The sequence below is a fragment of the Accipiter gentilis genome, chromosome 10 (genome assembly GCF_929443795.1).
Source record: "Accipiter gentilis chromosome 10, bAccGen1.1, whole genome shotgun sequence".
NCBI classification, from domain to species: domain Eukaryota; kingdom Metazoa; phylum Chordata; class Aves; order Accipitriformes; family Accipitridae; genus Astur; species Astur gentilis.
The window spans coordinates 14,480,627-14,504,027 of NC_064889.1; the positions used below are offsets into that span (position 1 = coordinate 14,480,627).

Sequence of the window (23,401 nt, forward strand, 5' to 3'; positions counted from 1 at the left end):
ATTTTTGTTACAGGTTTGCTTCTGAACACTAACTTGCTGACTCAGATACTTCCGTAATCTGAAGTTTTCCACACCTGAGTACTCAGTCTCATGTACTGAACATCAGAGATAGATATGCTATATGGAAAAAATTGGTCAATTAGCCTAGAAAATGGTTTTTTTCAAAGCAAAGGTCTTGAATAGTGACAACTGATTTCTACTACCAAAACAATTAGACTACTTTCACAAAACTGTACATAAGCAGTTTATTAAAAGAGCAGGTTCTTATTTCTAAAGTTCTATAAAAATTTAAATTTAATTAAAATGTTTCTAGAGCCAAACTGAGGTCCACTTGTATTCAGGTTTGCTTAGTACAGAACCCAATTTTTAAATACTTTTCCCATCTGAAAGGGAAATTTAAAGCTGAAAACATCAAGAAAAGTCTGCTCTGCAAGATGCTCTACTCCAAGAAATTGACAGCTGACTCAGTAAGGATGTTGATAGTATTTCAGTTAGGCAAGGTAACCTAGCTTCTTGTGTATCAATGATCTCTGGAAAATTTAACCTAGTTGCTTCAACAACTGAAGAACCATCCTCCTTTTTTGGAGACATCTTCCTTTTTGGACAAGACCATGCAGAAAGAAGCTGGTCCTATGCAGATGAAAAAGCAAAGGATATAGACACACATACCTGAGGTGACATCAAAGTTTTCTCATCACATCTTCTCACTATTCCCATTAATTCTGTTAAACATGTTCTTCTTCAGTCATCTTACTGCTCACAGAAATATGTATATGTACTGTAGAAACAGTAGGTATAAACATAAAGCTCATGCTTGTGTTGGCATTCCTATATTTACAAGCAATGATCATTATACAATCCTTTGGTTGCCAGTAAAATTTCTGTGCATGAATGTTCAGTGCCTGGAGTAAAAGTTTTGAGGCAGGAACTCATAAATACTAATCTCATTTGTAATTCACTTTGGGTAGGTCATTAACCTTGTTTTGACTTCCTGTAGGTCCCTCCTAATGAAATTGGACTCCAATCTGTCATAATGAAGCATACAAGAGAAAAAAGCACCAGATAGTATGCTTAGCAATAATAAATACAGTTTCTGGTATGAGAGGCAAATAGAGGCCAGGTGTGACTCCCTGGCTAGTGTGCCAACCGATATTCCAAGCAAGAACAAATCTGGTCACTATCTGACTAAAGGAAGGATTAGGAGAAACAAGCGTCAGTCCTAAAATACCTGCCAAATCTATAAAAAAAAAAGTATGCACTCAGAAGAATAAAAAAGCACTTTTTATTAGTCATAAAATAAAAACAGGCGTAGAACCCAAACCCTACTTCAACTGAAGTTGTGTCGCTGACACCCATGGCAGCGGAAGGCGTTTCCTGCACATGCTTTTACATGCATAACTTGTATACATTGTTTTTGCCAGAAAACTAATTTTGGAATAATTGAATCTTTGTCAACCTGGGAATGAAGTGGGGACCCCAGGATCCAGCAGATGCATATGGGACTGCCAAGCTAAATTTCTTAAATAAAAAATATTCCACTTGGGTAAATATGGAGAAATAGTTCATCAAAAATTCAAAATTAAATATGTTGTAAATTCCCCAGTGACTTCTCACAACCTTTACTGCTTTAGTAGGAATACAGACCACAGTGTAGCATCTGAACATTGTTAAAAGATGCAGACCACACAAAGAGTTCAACAATACTTCCTTGGGAGAAAATATTATTGCTCCCAGTACTAGTCTCTTTGACCATATGTGTTGGTGGTTTAAGGAAATATTTTTCCCTCTTTAGGAAAAGACTAGATCATTTCATTAATCCAAGATAATATGATATTTTACTTGGAGACATATTTTGTCATCACTTGCACAATGTTTTGTTAAATATATCCAAGTAAGCTCTGAGCAAATCAATGTACAGTTTGAATTTCTCCAATCAAGACAAAGCCCAATGTAGAAAGGTATCACAGTCTCACTCTTGGAGATCACAGGAGTTTAATTTTCAGTTGGATTATCATTTTAGGAAGTTTTTAATAAAAACTTTAAAACTTGTATACAAATTGCCCAACATTAATCAAAAAAAATAGATCTTCAAACAAGGATGATACTTTAAGTCAGTGACCCTGGGAGGAGGCAGTAAAGAAGGTCTTTCAGATGCTGTACAAAGCTTGGTTATGGAATCGTTCACCGAAATGAAACAGATTTCCTTCTCTTTTTTCTTCCTTTAAAATCAACTTTCTGTACCACCAAAAATTGGTTTCCTTGAACTAATAGACATTTCTACTATTACTCATTTATCTTGAACAGGAGCTTTGAAGGTAATGAACCCTTGAAAAGGTGTGCTATATGTATCATTTTCTGTCATCATTTGCATTATTCTTTTTTCATTCCATCATTACTTTTAAAGGCAGTTAATACAAAGAGCATAATAAACTTGTTTATGAGGAAAAATATTATTCAACATAATCAAAACCTTGCTATATGATTCATTTTCCATTTCATATATTTCAATAGAGATAATGACATCTGGAGTTATGCAGTATATACAGGCCCCGATCCAAAAGCTTTTGAGAGCAGTCTATGTTAATTTCAGTTGGTCCTGCATTGAGTCCCTAACCTATACCATATTGGCTCTATTTCTACTTCTAATTAATGTCAGAAGTAGTTTCTTGGTAACAAAAGGTATACAATGATTCACCAAGGATCCTGAAAAGTTGAATTTTTAGCCTTTCATTCAATTGGAAAGCAACATGATATGTTAGCAACCCTGACTTACCACTGCCTGCTGCTTTACAATGTTAATCCACACTACCTTTCAGGAGCTCATTTTATTTTTACATAATTATTCCTAGCATTGCTCATCATTTAAATGCCTAACTGGCAACAAGAAATATACATAAATTAATTACCTTGCAGATTTTATATAAATTCCAGCTGTGGTTATCATTTTCCTAGATTGTAAGAGTATGGCTCTTCCTGTTCTTGTGCTTTTTTTTTTTTTAAATAGAAAGGGGTGCTGATCTTGGTTATGGAAATAATACTTTACACCTTCTTGTTGCAGAAAAAAATAAAATCTTTGTGATGGATTCCTATTTTATCTTGCCTGCCATTACATTATGGACTGACCCTTCAGGCAAAGTTCTGTCATGGTTACGCATTTGTCCTTCTCAAATTAGCAGGATTACTCACACGAGTAAATAGAATGGGATTCGGCCTTTACCTTATACTGATTATAGTAACCATTGGTCTGTAAAATAGCACCAACTATTGAATTTGATCAGTTGTAAAAAACATCTTTGTGTTGTTACTGCACCAAATTTGGCCTGATATATTTCAGATGTAACACACTTGACATCGGAAGGAAAAAAACCCCACCAACCAAAAACTCAAACACACACAAAAAAGTCCAAAAAACAAACATTAAACAAAAAACCCTACCTAAATCCTAGACTACATTCCTTAAAATCTGAACATGAATATGCTTCTCTTTACAAACACTTTCTTAGTCAAACACTAATTACAGTCTGCCAATATTTAAATTTTTAGCACGACTGTACTTCGGTTTAATGCTACCTGCAGGCAAATATGCATTCCTGTCAATCTTCCACTCACCATGACTACAGAAATTAAGCCTCCCTCTTTACTACATCCAAAATAAACTGAAAAAGAATCAGTCTCTCAAGAAACATCTTGCATACAGAAAGTTGCAGCCAACATACAAGTAATATCAGTTTTCACAGATCTTAAGGCTGCCTCCTGATTTAACTCTATATCTAGTTCCTTTTCTTCTCCCAGAATAAGGGGCCAAATGATGTAGGAAGGTATGAGGGCTACTGCTATTACAACAGGGACTATGCAGGATATAGCCTAATGATGTCATATCAGGGTTGAAATACGTTTCATATTGTGAGGCTAAATGCCTGCTTGTTTCAATAGAAAACCACTGTATCTTTATAAGCAATGATGCTGTACCTCTCCTGACCTTGGCACAAAGACGTAGTAAGTGTCATCAAACCATTTGGCCTTTGAAGTACTTGCACTACTTGAAGTCCTTCTGAGTATCACACACAGCTCACCTATTCCTACTTGTCAGCACCTTTGTTCAACACATACTGATTTGAGTCCATAAACTATCTGGCACTTGGAGTCATATTGCTTAAAGCACAGTTCAGTAGCTCAGGAGATGGGCTGATTCTCAGTAACACATTCTTTAAGAACTGATTTTATAGTATCAAAATTTTTATAAATCTCTTTTTGCCCCATATTTCAGTGCTTGAAACATGCAAGAAGTTCCCTTCACCGCATTATCATGTAGACATTGAATGATAATGTTTCCCTGGAATGACTAAACTCACTAACAAAATCACTTCTTTCATACAACACATTTTATATGTTTTTATCAAAAACATTTAAGTGGTGTTGAAATTCACCTTCATTACCAAAATTCCTCTAATGACATGATCAATAGCCCCATAATCTAAATCGTCCTTTTGTTCAAAGTGAAAATATTCTTTCTCGGGAGAAACAGCTTTAATAATTTCAAGATGTTATTGGAATAAAGGCTACTGGCTTGAGTAGCCATTCTACTTGGCAAGTCCTTGTAACCAGTGTTCACCACACCCTGATGAGAAAGGAAAATAAATACTTGTCAAAGCTTTCATGTATTGGAAACTTTTCACATGTTCTCCACAGCTCTGATGCCTGTTTTATACATGCTAGCAAATCAAATTTGCATATTACTGCAGACATGAGTTACTAAAGCTTTCTTTTACAAGTTAAGGATTCTGTTTAAAACTAATAGCTTACTCTGATGCATGACCAAAGAAAGTCAGCGATTTTGTCAGGAAGCCAGAGACTAAATGAGCTGGGAGGCCAGTCAGGGAACTGGTTACAAAACCATATGGTGCTTATTTTTGAGAATAAGAAGTCAACTACTTCTTCAAATTCGAAAACACCTCATGATTGTCTGATAAGAATCACATTGCACAATGTGTTTCACAGATTAATTGCACTCCACTCAATCCTAAGGAAGAAGATGGAGATACCTTCAAAACTTAAATTCTTTGCAAGTACATCTGGGTTAAGATCATGTTTCTTTAACATCCCTTCATATTATTATGAATGCAGAACATCAAAAAACACAAAAGAATTCTAATGCCATGCTCTGAAAACAACTTATATTGAATTCTGACCTTGAACACTGTACTCTAAATTATTGTTTCTTTCTTTCATTGCATCATTCCAGGATAGCCGTCTGGACATTGCAGTTGCCAGTTCATCCCATATGCAGCCACACATGTTGGCTTCAATACACATCCTGGAATAAGTCATGACATGATAGTCAAGTATGGCAGCTACAGAGGTAGTCAATACAAGGTAAAAATGAAATACTTTTAGCTGGACTGTTCTTTTTACCTAGCTTTCTAGAACAGGCCAATTCATGTATCTACTACCTGGAGGACAGTGAAGGCTGCAGGTATTCTGCTATTGCTTTATAGCTCACTTCCCAAGTTGGTTACTGATGAGACACTTGTCCTCGTCAGGTAAATTCCCACATGCTAAAATGACACCATTTTTAATGGCTTCAAATAATGGGTCTTTACAAAGAAAAACAAATGACAGTACTAGAAAGAGGAGGAAAAATGCAGCATTACAGTTATCACTGAAGAGAGGAAGGTAGAGAATAGCAGGTGTATAGAGGATTTTTCTCAGCACAACAGTACTTGAAGTGTTTTCGCACTACAGGACTCTCACAATTTGGGTAAGGTTTTCACTGTGTAAGCTGAGTATTTAAATTAATACATTGAACAAACCTTTGAGCCCCACAACACATATGCAGGCCTTCTGTGTGCCTAAAGCCCACTGCTACACCAACACAAACATAGTGCAACATGGGACATTCAGTCTAGGTAGCACACGTGGGGAGGAGAGGCAACCAATATCCACTGTTCATTGTACATGACACTAGATCAGCTCAGGCACATACAACCTGCCCCAGAACAAAATGCTTGGAAATGGTTCAATAAGGGGAATATAAAAATTTGCAAGATCTACATAAAATCTAAGTATTTCAATTCAAGATTTCAACAGAAAATCAACAAAAATATTTCTTCCCCCCAGTGAAAAAGGCATAACTGGACTTTTCCCATTAAGAGAAGGTGATGGAGCAAATTTCCTCTCAGCTCTGCTAAACGTAGGAAGTTTACATAATTCCCAGCTCTGTCTTTAATCAGGCTCCAACATTACAAATTTAAAATAATTTGGACAACCAATTTAGCACATAACTAGAGATGCAAAAATCAAGACACAAAAGTAGGCCCCTCCTAGAAGAATATCAGTGTAGGCCAGCAAGTTTACAAACACTTGATATCATTAGTTTTACGTCTTTCATTGAGATTTAACTGCCAGAACCAGATCATTACACAAAAATAGACTTCCATTCAAAAAGAATAATATCCTTGTAACTAAAGAAATAAGTTGGAAGTATGATCCCTGAAGAGATAAGGAAAGAAAAAGTTTAAGATTGATTACATCTTTACACATTTTGAAAATGGTCTCCCATCTTCTTAGGCATATCACCACTTAGAACTGCACTGTTCCAAAAAAAAAAAAAAAAAAAAAAAAACCAACAACAAAAAAAAACCAACAAAAAAACAAACAAACAAACCCCAAACCCACCAAAAAACGCCCCGAACCAAACCACCCAAACTCACAATAAAAAAAACCAAACTGGTAAAACTTGAACTGTTTAGACAATACTGTAACATATGCTCTGGTGGCAGACAAAAAAATTGCACCTTTGTATGATCTTACCGTTACACAGTGCATGACTTTTCCAGCTCACACCTGAACTTAGTCTTCATCTAAAAATGGTAATCCTCTTAATGGTAATCTGTTAAAAAAATCTACCATTCATATTGTAAAACAGTAACACAGAACACTTAATATTGAAATTAAACAAATCTCTAAATTTATTTTTCTCTTTTTCTATATTTGGAATTGCACACTCAATTCTTGTTAATTAAGCTCTAGGGATGAATTTAAGAGCATTTATAGATATCATTGTTTAAAAATGATGTTACCATGCTTATAAAAGTCACAACACATAAAACATTCAAAGATGGAATGGTGTCTGGATAATATTCCAATTTGTGGTTTCATTACTTATGAAAGACTCTGCTTTATTAGCCCATAACACATTGGTAAGAATTGCATGACAGACTTGCAGTGGCTTCAAGGAAAGAGAGTCTTTATTACTATAACATCTATTACTTTTTCATTTGTTAGAGCAATACAGATATTATTTGTATTTTCTCTGCACATCAGTTATTTCCAAATGCTGCTGTATAATCTACACACCTTAAAAATGTAAGGTTCTGCGGATGAGTCATTTCTACTTTATCTCCAGCCTCAGCTCCACAATCACTGATCATTCTTTCACTGAATCCATCATACTCTTAGTGGTTAGAATTGGAGCTTTCTTCCCCAAATCCATGTTTAAGAAAGCAAACCAAACAAGTTTATTAATTCTTACTAGAAGTAAAGAGGGTGAATGGAGAAATATGTAATACATATAGGTGCTTTCAGAAGTAAGTATAAAATATTAATCGCATTGAGTCTGAATTGAAAATTACTGGGTAATCATTAGCAGAGAGAAGAAAATACTCTAAACCATTGAATAAAAATGAAATAAAACCTAATCCTGAAGCCTTTACTCATTAATAGTTTATAGTACATATCTAGATACGTGCATATTTCACTAAGCATGTTATACTAATAGGGACATGTGTTTAGGCTCTCCAGTAGTTATAAGCAGTGTCTTACCTGGAATAAGAGCTGTACTAATATCAATATCACTTCTTTACACTGTTTGGCAAATAACACCAGGTTTGCTTCAATATATTCTTGGGACATTTCTTTTGCACAGCCACCAACACCCTTTCCTGTTTCAGCAGTTATCTCCTTCTAGAGGTTCTGTGCCAAGGAATTTAAGCTGTTCCAGTGCTGGAGGCCAAAGCACAGATATGGAGACAACAGATACGTACATGATTATATTTGTCCTGGCTTCAGCTGGGATAGAGTTAATTGTCTTCCTAGTAGCTGGTATAGTGCTGTGTTTTTGAACTAGGTACGAGAAGAATGTTGGTAACACTGGTGCTTTCATTTGTTGCTACGTAGTGTTTAGACTAAGTCAAGGATTTTTCAGTTTCTCATGCCCAGCCAGCGAGAAGGCTGGAGGGGCACAAGAAGTTGGGAGGGGACAGAGACAGGGCAGCTGACCCAAAGTGGCCAACAGGGTATTCCATACCATGTGACATCACACTGAGTATAGAAACTGGGGGGAGTGGGGCTTGGGGGATTGCCACTCGGGGACTAACTGGGCATTGATCTGTGGGTGGTGAGCAATTGCACTGTGCATCACTTGTATATTCCAATCCTTTTATTATTACTGTTGTTACTTTATTAGCATTATCATTATTAGTTTCTTCTTTTCTGTTCTATTAAACCGTTCTTATGTCAACCCACAAGTTTTATTTCTTTTCCTGATTTTCTCCCCCATTCCCCTGTGGGGGGGGAAGTGAGTGGCTGCATGGTGCTTAGTTATTGGCTGGGGTTAAACCACGACAGTATTTTTTCTGTTTCTATAAAAACAATCATTGCAATGTTAACAGAACCAAGACAATAGTAGTCAACAGACTCTCTCATCATAACTAGATCTGTTAAAAAAAGGGACAAGAGTCAGTTTTTCATAAGCACTAGGTAAATCAGGCTGTGCCAACTTATTCGTCAGCTTTATCTCAGCAGCTTCTAAACTTTTTATTTCAAACAAAAATTTCAAAAATAAACTGATTACTAAAATTAGTTTCATACATGTGAAAATACTTACCTGGGTGGTTATTTTACTCAAGAAAACCTGAAGTTAGTTTGTCCAAACTAAAATAAGGCTGCTTTTGCTAAGTCGTCACTGCTCAAAGATGTGCTAACACGTCTAAGTATACAATTTAATAACTTCATTGGAAAAACCTACCTACTTTCTTAAGTAATGAGAGTTGCTGTTCCCTTGAATAAACCACTTACAATAAGTTCTGAAGCAATTAAATGGCATATTTTCTCTGTTGTGCATTAAACTACATTATAATCTATATGGATTACTGAAGGATTTTTGTAGCATTTTCCTTTTTTTGCTGTAGGTACTGCAGTACTTATTCCATAATTGTATTATATTCATTAACAAAGTATGTTTAGGATTGCAGTACTACTTGTTGCTGCTACAACACCAAGGTTCCAACTCTGTCTCGTACATGCAGAGGAACAGCTGTACTTGTGCAGAGTCCCATTTTATTTTGATGGGCTCCAGGTGAACAGTCCCTAGACTTCGATATAGAATTGGAGCCCAATCACATCTACATAACTGTCTGAAAAAAAAGGGGGGGAAAAAAAGGCATTTCCTGACTACAAGTAAAGAGATTCCCAAAGGATGTGAGAGGAACCAGAAAAGTTCAGTTGCTTGGGACACAAACTTGATTAGTCAAATAAAAAGGGACTGTAGTTAATGGATTACATTGACAGAGAAATGGACTGAATGACATAACAGGGTTTTCTATCCAAAATTATTATGATTTGTTTACCAGTTTTTGAAAGTTTGAACATGAAGCAATTTGACTGACAGGAATACAAGATCTATAGCAGAATGCTAGGTAGAAATCTGCTTACCAGTATTTCCTTAGCTGCAGCTGAGGAACAGCAGGTACCAGTACGGGCTTAGGAGCAATGACTGGAAAGCAGCTTTGTAGAAAACGACCTGGCGTCTTTGTGCACACCACATTGACCATGAACCAGCAATGTGCCCTTGTGGCAAAGACCACCACCAGCATCCTGGACAAATTGCAGTGTTAACACGTGAACACACAATTAATTTACCCGTGAACACCCAATTAGTACATGCATGAGTGACTAATCAGTTCATGTGTGAGCACTGTAGTGGGCATAAATTGCAAGGTTAGGTGGCAGAGGCTGCAGAGATGACCTGAACAGAAGGCAGCCACGAGCCGCCCCGTGCCATCCGGTTGCATCTAGCTCTGAAACCCATATGAACAGCCTCTCACACACCAAAAGCTGCCAGAGCAGCACACAGCACCCCTGCTCACATATGTGTGAGCACTAGCTGCAAGGGTAAGAGATGTGAAGAGATACATAGAGAGACATGGAATGCAGAGGAGACAGGCACCTGGTGAGACATTCTTGGAAGTTGGCATTCCATACCAAAGGCAATGGCGTATCTGAGGGACAGCAGCCCAGGGATGACCCACACTGGGATAGGGGCAGCCATGAGGGGTGGACCAGAAACAGTTGCACACAACCACACACTTGAAGCAATTGGGATGGACTGAGTGTAACATGCAAGGAAAACAAGGAAAGCTGAGACTAGGAAGCAGGGAGAAAGATGATGTTTGGCTTCAGTTGGGCCTAGGAAGTAGGGAAAAAGCATATTTAAGTGGTTGGGGTTTTTTTAATTATGTTCTCTTTTTCTGAATACTTAAATCAATAATTTGAAGTTTGTGTTAATTAGCAATAAATTAGGTAAAAATTCTGCAAGCTGAGTCTTTTTCCTGTGACAGAGAAACATGGCAGATGTTTTTGTAGGACATCCTTCGGTGCAAAGCAGAGCAGAACTTCGAGCAGAATATTTTATAAAGTGTTGAGCAGTGTTCTAGATTCTAAGCCATATTTTCTTACTCTTGCTGGTATCAAATCCCCTGACAGTAACTCCTATTGCTTTGGCAGCTCCTGCTGCAGCCAGCCCAGCAACGCCACCACCAATTATCAGCATCTAGGGAGATCAAACAGATAGTAAAGTGCATTCTATGTTCACTTATTCCATCACATGCTGTGTCTGCAATATGCCTTATCTTCAAAAGCACTTGAACTTTAAAGAGCGTCAAAGGCTAAAAACTGTAAGTACTTCAGGGAAGCAAAAAAAATATCTCAGCAATGCAACATAGTTAAACAGCTGGTTTGGGCTATAAGAGCAGGTGGTCGTCTGTACAAAAGGTGCCATATGTAGAAAATAAGATAGAAATAAGTTTTAAAAAATTAAGTTAAACAAAACATGACTAGAACCATTTTTTTTCAGTTCCACAGGACATAGACCTTAAATCAAACTTTGGTAACAAAGGATGCTAACCCTATTTGTCCAGCTATACAAATATTTTCCTTTACTATAGCTTTTCTCAGATATTAATTCTGACAGGTATGCTGATATGGGTATCAGAAGGCAGAGTTCGGTCTCAGAATGAAAAAATAGACTGGTTTAAGAACCTTAAAAAATAGTGAGTGTCCTTCTGAGGTATGATGTCATTTAGTGTCTTTTTTAACCTTAAAATAGTTGCAATCAATCAAGCATTTGCCAAAAATAAATTAAAAACCCAAGGCAGAACTAAAACATACATAATACATTCACCCACGAAGTTCAATTGCCCTTGGCTGCACTGCATTAAGGCAGGTGAAAAGACAGGAGTCCTTGATGCTGGTGTCCTGCCAAGCAGAAGCAGATCTAATACAACATCCTTTGGGGGACCATCTTGTGAACAATCCAATCCTGACCCCTTGGGGAAGTCTTAAAAGGTTCCGATGAAGACAATTCTGCATTCAGAAGTTCTCAAATACAACCAAATCAACTTTTACAGGATGGCTCAAATGTCTAAAGCTAGTACAGTCCAGCAAACCCAAATAAAATCACAAGGAATCAAACACTATTAGTTATCTCTTAGAAAGGTATGTGAGACAGCTGAACTGCCTTGTTACACTAGTAACAGCTTTCCCATACAAAATTTTACTCTCTAAATACCAGTTGTAGCAACTGTACCTTCACAAGAGAAACTTGTCCTGCTGCCATTATCTGACCAGTAAAATCCCTGCCAAAATTATTAGATACCAGCTCTTATGATACGTACCTATACCATGTAAACAGGTAACATTGTAGATAGGTAGTGACACCCTCAGATGAGAAAACATTCAAGTATCCATGCCAAAAATATGCCGTGACATATCACACTCCCTAGAATTCAGATGTCAGTACACAAATTACAGAAGCAGAGCCAAAACCTCTTGAGACAAATACATAAACCAAATCAATTAGATAATTCATAGAAGCCTCATAAAAACAATAGCATAAAGGACATCTTAAAGCAATAAATTTTGAAACAATACATTCAAATGTCATTCCAATTTATACCAGTGGCTTGAAAATTAAAAGTTTGTTGGAAAACAAATGCTGGGAAAAGAATGCATACCAAAGGTGGTGACTCATAGCATAAAGTGCTTCTTGCAACTACAATATTTGAATTATTTATTTTTAATTCTGTGGATCAGCTGACATGCCTATATTTGACTGTCATCCCACTTGCACAGAATGTGGACAGTGCACAAGGCTGCTCATAGCTATTCCAGGAATTTACAGCACAGATTCCCTTGCTAAAGTAACGAGTTGATGATTATATAAACTTTATGTGAACTGGAAAATAGGGCAAGCCTTTCAGTTACCTTCAAAAGGAAGTATGTTTGAAACATCAGCTGCATTCATAGTTACATGCTGCTTAAGCATTCCTGTACAACTTATCCCTCCCAATAAGCTATTGCTCAAAAGTCTTTTGAATTTATTGTTCTTTGTTCAGAGAACAGGAGGTGGCCCAAAAATTATTCACTAAAATGCTGTCTTGTGTCAACAGTTTGCAGCTATATGGACCACACTAGAATATATCTTTGTTACAGCAGGCTTTTTTTTTTAGCAACATCTAAAACTTGTGGGGGTTTTGGTGGGTAGTTTTTCTTTTTTACTTATTGAAGAATTAAGTAAAGAATTACTGATTTCTTCAAAAGTACTGCAGGTATGCAGTAATTTGAAGGGGGGGGGTGCTGTTGTTTTGGGCTTGTTTTGTTAAAGAAAGGTTTTCAGGCCAGTTAACTATGGGTTTCTCAGTGCTTTATAGTATTTGATCAAAAGGCCAAGCAACTTCAAGATTTTGCTTAGCAAAATTGGACAATTGGAAAACTCTTTTTTCATCTTTATAGTTTTCTTAAAATCTTTTTCTCCTTTCAAAGCTTAAAATAAAACTAACCTGGACATGGGAGTAAAATTCTCTTTATCCTAAAAGGGTAACAGATATAAAACCTATCTAACATCAGTTCTCTAAATGCTGAAGCAGGGTACATCCAGTGCAACTCTTCCAATTCCTTGGATACAGATGGCAGAGAAGTTGGTCCATTGTCAATACTGCAGGGCAAGATAGGCAGCCATTCTGGGAATTCCTATACAACTCTCCAAAGTTAGTATTTTGTAGCTAATGGTGAGTGAGAATTTTTCCCTACTGAACAGACAAATTTCTACTGGCTTCACTGATGTGAAATTTCACACAGTGGAAGGCAATTAAAGACTAGCAAAAATGAGAATTGCTAATATCCAAGTTGAGCCAAGGCAAGACAGTCATTGTATACACATGCTTTCTGTATTAGTTGAAAAACTGTTTTTCTTCTGTGGGTACCATCTGCTTCAGTGTCATAGCCATACAATCCTGAGGTAATAATCTATTTTGGTATACAGGCAAATAAAAGGATAAATGTTAAAAACAAATACTTTAAGAGAAGTTGGTACAAAAAACCAACATTGTTTAGGGCCGTGTGTTAGAACATTGAAGGGAAATCAGAGAGTTTGACACTAGGTTAATTAGATTTAAATAGCTTGAGAGAGAGAGAGAATGTGCAACAGGAAAATACCATTTATCTTTGTAGCCAGATTGCTTAAATTTACCAGAGCTGTCATCAAGACCTTTTGGAGATCAGTTTCATGATTTTGTTTATGGTTCTGTAAAGAGAAACAATATTGACTGCTGACATTATCATGGCTTGTAATTTTTTTCCCCCTTTAACTTCACTGTGGCTGACTACCTGAAAAGTCATTTGTTTAGCTTCATCTCCTTCTGCAACAAAAGAGAAGGATACCCCTTTTAATAAGATAAGAAGCAGCAACTGAAGGGCCCAATCTAGGTCATGAGGTCCAGTCTCCTTCAACTGCAAATACCACAAAATCCCCATCATAAACATAATTTGGCTATGGAAAAGTAGGAAATGTTTCCTATTAAAGGCAATTTGAAATGTGAGGTCATAGTCATAATTTCCTTAGAGATACAAACGAAAGAGCAAATCTACTGAACTAAACTGTTACACTGTGGATGAAGGCCTTTCTTCATATCTGACTCCATTCAAACCTTACTGAAGTCAGATGAAAAACAGCACCAAATTGGAAAGAAAAGCAGACCTCCCCCTCCCCCTCCCCCCCCCGCGCCCGGTTACAGGACAAGGTCTTGTTCTGTGTCCTTAGAGATGTGGGAAGGTTTTATATATTCATCACAAGAAAGCTTGTCATTTAGGTTATTGGTTGCATAGAGAAGAATCAGACATCTATTAGTTCTCTAGAAGTTTTACTTTGTTCTTCAGCCCAGATATGATACAGTTAAAGGAGCTTTCTAGCTCTCCAATACTGTTACTCCTGATGGCACTGAACTAACATCACTTTCCTCTGTGGAAAAAAAAAATTATGATCCCCACTTGCTGCCAGCTAACTCCCAGCTTGTTTTCATCAATACACCTTACTGCTCACCAACTTACCTCATCTCACTTTTTTCATTCTCAAATATGGACAGAAAGTGAAAAGACAATTTCTGGCTTGTATAATATGCTTCAGTTTAGTCTGACTACAACAGTCTGGTTTGAAAACACCAGGGAGTGTCAACACCACATCAAAGCTCTCCAAATACCAGCATATATGAGTTTTTAGTTCTCTTCCTTCTTTAGTAACCAGTACTGAATCTTATTCTGTGGATTGGACATTACTCAGAAATTAAACCTAGCTGCCCCCAGCCCCTCTGACATCTGAGGATAAGCTAGAATGCAAGGGGGTTTATTTTCTGCCAAACTTCTTCACCCTTTAACGCAACAACATGGCACAGAGCAAAATCATGCACATGATGACACAGAGTTATAATGGAATTGAGGCAAGGTTTGTGTGAAGGCTGACATGACCACAAGCACTTACAGGGCACTCCAAGGAGTAACAGCATGAGAATACAGGTATCGGAGTGAACGATTACTCTCCCTTCAATAGAAGCTTGGTGTTCATTCTAGTCGGGAGAAGGGAGGACAAATTGTTGCTCTGCAGACTGCAATAAGTGCCAAGTTTTTTTGCTAAATGGGTCTCCTATAAAGCAACATGAGATCTTGGTTTGAATTGTTGTTCTGATTCAAAGAAAGCAAATTAATGGTTTGATTCTGCCTAGCCCCCTGCATGTCCCATTGTGGTTTTGTTAGACATACTATGATAAAGGCACTAGCCTCTGAGTATGTCAGGCTAGCTGTACCTTATTCTTAAAATTAGTCAAGATTTGAAGAAAATCTTGCATAAAAACACAGATTTTGTACAATTTACTACTAAAATTTAAGCTTATTTTTTACTGATTCTCAAGACACTTAGATATCAGACTCCTGGACAAGTTTTGTGGAAATAAAAATCCCAGGAAAGAGTTGTTTCTCTTTTGCATATAGGATATTAACATCTAAGCAGGAGTGGCTCAGGGATGGGTCCAAACAACCTTTTTGCTATAAAAGAGCACTTTTTTGGATATACACAGAGCAGAAAAGTAATGCATAAAATTACTTTGCTGTAGCACGGTATGCATGATGTGAAAAACAGAGGACTATATTCACTCTGTACCTCCACAATGGAATGCCATGATATCATAAGCAGTGGTATGAAAAACTGATTTCTGAATAAAACATCAGTGGCAAGGCAGCAAGTGGCAGTGAAAATGCCTTGTTCAATGAAGCACTTACATGTTTGATATCGTTACCAAATTGATTCTGTTTGAGATGAACTGGTTCAAATTTTAAACCATTTCAATATGTAGCCTATGTACATAAAAAATTGGTTCAGTATTTAAACTAGTTGTTTGTGGTTGGTTTGGGTTTTTTTTTTTTTTTTAAATGAACTCCTTATAGAAATCTAAATGGCTTTGAAATCAGTTCCAAATCTGAATTGTTTCAAAATGTGTCTTATACTGAATGACGACTGGTCTTGACTCTTTGGCCACTAATGCAATGTGATACTACATGAGGAGCAAGAGTTCAAAACTAGCAGGGAGAATGTTGCACTTTTAGTTGTCAGAGGCTGCAGGTTTAGGAAGGGCAACAGATTCTTTTACCCAGTTCATACTGTTCCCCAGGGCCAGGCCTCAAAATAAACACAGCAACTTCAAAGACAGTACTACAGGTTCTACTCCAAGCTGAAGACAATACTGTTTGCATGTTGTGATCAGTTCACACTTTCCTTTGCAAACAATCTTATATTACACTCTTACTCACATGAGATTATCATGGAAAAATAATAAGAAGAGGTATGTTAAACCTATGCCAAATACAAGACACATTTATCATGCTGTCAATGGAATTTCTTACCATATGCCTCAATGGATTTACTAAAATCAGTTTTGTTTTATACCTATAATAGCTATCTTTCTTAGAAAGACCCTGTATAGTGTAATTTACAAAAAGAAAGAGTGATGCTTAAGCAGCAACTCCCACCCCCATCCCCCACCCCCATAACACGTGGGCCCTACAAAAAAATTCAACCTTTTGGTAAAGCAGTCAAAAGCATTTCATTAAGACTGCTTGTGTAAAGCCAAAGCCAGAACATGGGGGGAGTATTCCTAAAGCTCAAATTGCTCTAGTTTCTAAATTGACAATCACATTTAGCTGACACAGACTAAGTTAATTCAGTTCTTTTTTCATTCCCTCCTTTGGGTTGCACTGGGTGCCCTGAATGGTGAGGAAAACCATCCTTTTCTAGCTCTGTTTTTGCCTCATGCAGACAATATTTCAGCTGGCTCCTCCTCTCCCAGTGCCCATCTGGAAAGCAGGTTCTAGAAACCACCAGCATTGCTCTAGTCGTCCTTCTAAGATAATTCTACCTGTGTGGTAAAGCCTGCAGGAGGACAAACAATAATCCAGTATGATCTGGCACTAGTGTTATTGTCTGGTAGTATTCTGCAGATGTTGGCCATCATGCCAAGGGCATCAGATCCTTGAGCAACTTAGTCCACTGCTAGAACTGTAGCTTTGCATTCAGTAAGTTTGTTAGGAGGACTGGGTTCTGAGCTGGATAGATAAGGCTGGCAAGTGTTGCATTTTTCTTGAGCAAAATTGCCTCATGCACTCCTAGATCCTCATTTAAGCGTGGACAAAAAAAACATATCATGCTTGTTTAATTAAACATCCTAATAATTTAAGCTGGTATTAAGTCTAATTTAAGATTCTGCTTTAAATCATATGGATTCTTTTCCCTTGTGCTACCCTCTACTATGCTCTCAATATGTTCCCTATACTAAGTACAGATGTAACAGATCCTGGCACAGGATTGAGGGTCTAGGACCAGCAATAGCAAACAGAAGTAGACTAAAGTAATTTGCATTAAGTGACCAGAATTCCATTAGTCAGGCAGGTGACTTATCTGGCTAAAGGTTATACAAGCTAGGAGATCACTAATAAAATTGTCTGGGACATACATAAAACAAGATCTCTAATGCAAAGAAATTTAATACAAGTCTAAAGCACTGGCATACAAAATATCCATTTCTTCACTGCAAATATATGAAGCTACATCTACTTGCTGAATGATTTCACACTACAGGTAATTCAACTAATTTGGTGGTACAAATATGAAAAGAAACTTTGGGTCTTCAGAATAAATATGGTTACATTATTCACATCAAATTACAAATTTACCTTTGAAAAAATATCTGAACAATATATAGTTTTTGCAACATTAATTACTGCTCCAGCTTGTCTGGATTGTTCAGCAAAGAACTTTGCTTCTTTGTCAGCTTTATGTTCCACTTGCACTTTTAATCCTTGTTTTACCAAGGACTAGATGCCGGTAGGAGAGTCTGCAACCCACTTCTAAGCTTTACATTTCTTTGGTAACTCCCCAAAACAGGTCCTTATCATGAACACCTATAAAATAAGAGATACAACTAAATACAAAGACTTTTCCCCACCTAGTTCATAGCATCTTAGTTTCTATTTAATTCCAAAGGCATAGATTGTATTTCAACATCCAATGGATGTCAGCAGACACTGTTTATCTAATTCCCTTATGAAGTCTGAAAATTCCATCCGTATATTAAATCCAGTAAAGTTTTATGCACGTAAGTCATCCTTAAAGAACTATAATCACTGGCTGACCTTAGCGGGATAGTTAGCGTGAGAGAAGGTGGCAGGATTGGGCCCCAAGTTTTCATAACTAACACAGAACATCTCCAGATGAACATTCCACTGTTAGTTTTTATAGTGCGTCTTCCACAGCCAGCCCACATGGTCTCACACACATTCATAGATGCCAAAACAATAACAAATTAAAGTTTGGTTTATAAAAGGGCCTTGGCTCAGATGCTGCTTATACAAGTTTGCATGCTGTTTACTCTGAAAAAGGTGTGGAACTGACCACAATGAGGTGACAACCTCAATTCCACTCACACATGAGGTGGGAAAACCAATAACAAAACTGCAGGATTAGGAAAGGACACTTTTTTTTCCTGGCTTGTGTTTGGATAAACCATGTTTTGTTAATAAGACATGAAGTCATTTTGTGAAGCAGACTAAGGAGCATCTCTCTTCCCCCTTAGCACATCCATGCATGTAAACATTTTCTTTTATATATATAAAAGAAATATATAAATACATATATGCCTGACTGTATACACATACCCATACTAAATATGATGATCCCCAGAAGGATGAAGTCCTAGATTATTGTTCTCCTAGCTCACTATCCCTTGCAGGCAGTGGAATATTTTTATTGACTCAGGGAAACTGGATTTCTAAGCATTACACTCCCCTTGTGCTGAGCACTGGTTCAAGAACTACATTTATCACCCAAATCCTGCCTGTGCTTTCAAAACAGAGTTTAAGTGATAGAAGGGTTACATACTGCTTCCCTGAACTATTTAGATTTACCTTTATGGCTTGATCCTCCAGAATACTGTCAAAACCCAATGCTGTCTATTAAACTAGTATGCATAGAGAACCATGGAGATGCCTTGAAAGACAAATCAGTTTCATCCAAGTACTGCTCTGTCTAATTCAACAGGAATATTCTCACAAACATCAGGTAGACCTGATATTTAGCCCCAAAATAGACCAATTAAAAAAGAGAATAAAATGTTTTACCATACCCACATCGTTTCATAAAAGTTTTTCTGCAAATTACATTTTTCTTAAATATTACACACAATCAAATACCTGATTGCATACATCTCATTAAAACATGGTTGTCCCTATAGTTAACTAGGGATACCCCAAGCTATACATTAATTACTAGCAGAAATGCAAAAGCTAAAGCATGCTTGCTGAAACATACACTCAGTTCAATGCCAGAAAACATTCTACAAGAGATTATACAGACCAAGCAGATACATGTGGTGGGGACATTTCTATTCGAAACACTCTAAACAAAGCCATTTAGCACAGAGCACATTTTGCTTAAGATATACACATGGCATTAGAGCAAAGCTGGGAACAACTATAAGAACTTTAATTGACATAAAGGAAATAACTGCCAGTATTTATAATTCTACAAAGAAAAGCGTCATAACGAGTTCACTGGAAAAATCTCCGTTCCATCCTGCACATGTGTGCATGATATTTTCAGGCCAATAAGCTAAAAGAAAATACTTTTTTTATTAAAAAGGGAAACCTTTATATGTAAAGTGTTACAGAAAATAAAAGCTTTTTGTTACAATCCTGGGAAGATACACAACCAACTCTGTTAAAGAAAGAAAATATGCTTCAGATACACTCCTCAAATTAACAGCTCTTCCCTGTCCTTTGGGAGGCAGACAGCAATTCATCACTATCAGCAATTACTATACACAATGCTTTTGCATATCAGGTGCTTGGTTAATGAGTAGCAGGTAAAGCAAAATGTCCCTCTAATCCCTGCCCATTTACTCTAGGAAGGAAGGAAATAAGCACAGAATACCTCTGATGCAAGATCCAAGTAATCCAAAGGAAAAGGAAAAATGGGTTCTGGAAATGCTTAACCTATATCCTGTTCTACCCCATATGGCTAGTGGAATTATACAAATGTAAGAAACAAAAGATTTAACTCACAGTAATTTTTGTATCCTAGATTATTCTAAGGTCAGACCAAAAAAACCCTGCTTTTTTTTTTTTATCCTTAAGAACACTGTAATACTTTGCAAACTGGTTGCACAATATAGGAAGAATTGGTTTTCAGCACTAGCCTTCAAGCTGTAGTCAATTCTATAAGTCATCTATATCAACTTCCATTCTTTGATGTTATGACAGCACTACAGACCAGCATCTGGTCTTCAAGATTTAGATTCAAGTTTTATATTGGAAATGGTATTTTCATTTATATAGCAAATTTGAAAAGTCTGAATCCTCAAATCACTGCTTCAGTGTCATGCAAGCAACTATGACTATTACCTTAAAGTGAAATATTATTCTAAAAGTTTGTGTGGTATAGATCACATTGATAAAAAGCATTCCAAAGCTCCTATTTCTGTTAACACATTTCTTCCCATAGCCACTTATGGGGGAAAGTAATCTTTTTATTATCTCTATAAATGCAATAGCAGAAGTTCTGGCAGCCCTAGAAGCAACAGGATCTAAATCTCCATAAGATTTTTCTGAAAACTGGCAGTTTATCTTGAGGGTAAGCCTATGAAGCAGATACGTTCAGACTCATACTTCCCCCCTCTGGTAAACTCGTCATTGAAACACCTGTATTCTCAGCCTAAACTTTTATACATTTCAAAGCTCACTACTGTAACTGTTCCCCAAATGGAAAAAAAATAAAATTCTTCAGCACCATGAAGCAACAACAAAAAAACAAGCAACATAGTTCTAATCCTAAAGACAGGCTGTAATCAAGCTAGAATGGGATCTGAAGCCAAGGGTTATTCCTTTCTCTTACACACCTCTGCATTTCGTTTGCCAAGTTGGTGATTCATTTCAAATTTGTGCTAATGAAACACGGCACTGTCATAAATCTGGAGCTGCATGAGCTCCCATGAATGATGTCTTCACTTACAAACCATACCCATTTCAAGCCTGACCCTCTGAGCACATTTTACCAAATGGTCCAAGGTACATTGTGTACAATACAATAGACTACAGACAGTAAATCAGTGAATGAGATTATAGAAAAATAACACTTGAATTTAGAATGCTTGCCTAAGATAATTAACATTAGCATAGGGTAAATTTAAGTCCTCCATTTGTACAGCAGAAAGAATAATTACAGGAAACTTTACTACTTGCATTTGAAGAATTCAGATAATTTCCTTTATTTTATGGTTTTAACTAGAATGCATATGAAGTAGGTTAATTAACTACATTATTTTAGATGCCATGAGCAAAACCACAGAAATATTTCTGAATTTCATGCTCCTGGCACCTTCTAGTAATGTAAATAGTTTTGAATAATCATGCATCATGGCCTAAAGCAAATTCACAACCTCATTAAGACTGTGAGCCAGTGTACACGAACAAGATTAGTTACAGTCATGCTCCTTTCTGCAGGTCAGTAAATTCATTAGTTACCTATCTTTGCTGTACACACAAGTGTTACATCCTTCCTCTAGGAAAGACAGATAATTGTACGTTACTGAAAATCATTTGTACACTTCCTTTGTTTTAAAACCTGCTTTAGCTGTCTCTTATACGTAGTAGAACCTCCCATACAATTCAACACACTGTTGAACTTGAACATTTGTTTTTAGTAGATTTTGCTTTCTACATTTACATTCATTCTCCTAGTAATAACATCATTAGTTTTATTATTTCATTCCACACAGTTTGTAGATCATGCATTCATTCTAATAATTTGTCCTTTCAGACATAATTCATCTGTCAGACACTTAAACGTTTAAAATCCCTTTGCAAAAAGCATTTGGTGCATCCAAGTCAAATCTCCTCCAGAAAATTAAAATTTTCCACAGCTCTTCTCAGTCTGGATATAGTTGGCAGCAACCTAAACCACATCCTTATGTCTTCTTATATTCTAAAGGAACTCCAACAGCTTAGTTTAGGACAAAAAAAAACTTGTATAACATACACATGCCCCACTCCAGGCCCAAGATCATTGGGTAAAGCAATATTTTTTGCAATATATGTTAAGAGCTATTAAAAAATAGCAGCTCGTCAGGGTTAGCCACTTACTGTGTTATTTGTCCGTAGCTGTTCACAGAATATACTAACAGTTTTCCAGGAATTCAGGAAAAGATAGCCCTTCATGGAGAAGTTCATAGTCAAAAACCCAGAAAGTCAACTAAAGATTTGTGAAGGGAAAAAACCCCAGGCATTTTTAAAGTATATTTTCATTCTAGCCAAACAGTGACATGTGATAATTTACTGGGGGTTTGCCATTGCTTTCAGGGGAAGGAAAATAAATTTGATGTATATATATAGTGAGGCACAGAACGTTTATAACTCATTTACACACAGGTAGAGTATCAAGCAAGAGAAAGCACCAGCTTTTCAACCATGACTTAATCTGTGAAGTCTATTGTAAACATAGAAGCATTAATAGTATGAAATGCTTTTTGCACTCTGCTTTAGAGAAGGATTAGCATATCTCTTGTTGTTGGGTTTTTTTCATTTGGTTTGAGAGGGTTGTCATTATTTGTATGGTGAGATTTAAAGGCCTCATTTAGGAACAGAAATTAACGTGACATGATGAAAAATGTTTGGAAATCTAATTTCAACTACTCACACAATTAGCAAAGTGGCTAGCAAGTTCAGCTAGTAGTGTGTATCTGTGGCAGTGAGCTTTATTGCAGACATATTGTTTGTATATTTACTCTACCTTTCAAAAGTCTACCACTGTTTACAGTAAAAAAATGCTGCTGTTACACTGTTTGCAGTACATTTGCTAGGTTAATCTAGTTTAATTATGTCTACAGCAGACTGAATAAAAAAGTTGCACACACACACATGTGCACACAAAAGCACACACCCTTAATACCAGAATTTTGTAAAGGTCTAGCTCGTTTTATTTTAAGAACAGGAACTGCACTTGAGCAATATTCCTCGCATGATCAGTTACACTTTTGCCTTCAAAGCTTCCTGCCGTAGGAAATATTTTAGTTTTTACATTTCATTTAATTCTTTAACATTCTCTAGGCATTTTGAATGAAATATACTGTTCAAATACTCCCTTATGGCAACATATTCTATTGACTTCTCTTCATGTTTTCTCAACTTTTTCATTGAAATGTTAAAAGAATGTCCCTAAGGAAGCGATTGCATATTAATTAGTGTTTGGTTTATT

The 23,401-nt window shown here is 36.7% G+C and overlaps 1 pseudogene; it reads right to left on the reverse strand.

Annotated features, from left to right (window-relative positions):
- Positions 1-4,406: 4,406 nt before the first annotated feature.
- On the reverse strand, positions 4,407-12,580 carry LOC126043738 (NAD(P) transhydrogenase, mitochondrial-like; annotated as a pseudogene).
- Between the last annotated feature and the right edge of the window lie 10,821 nt (positions 12,581-23,401).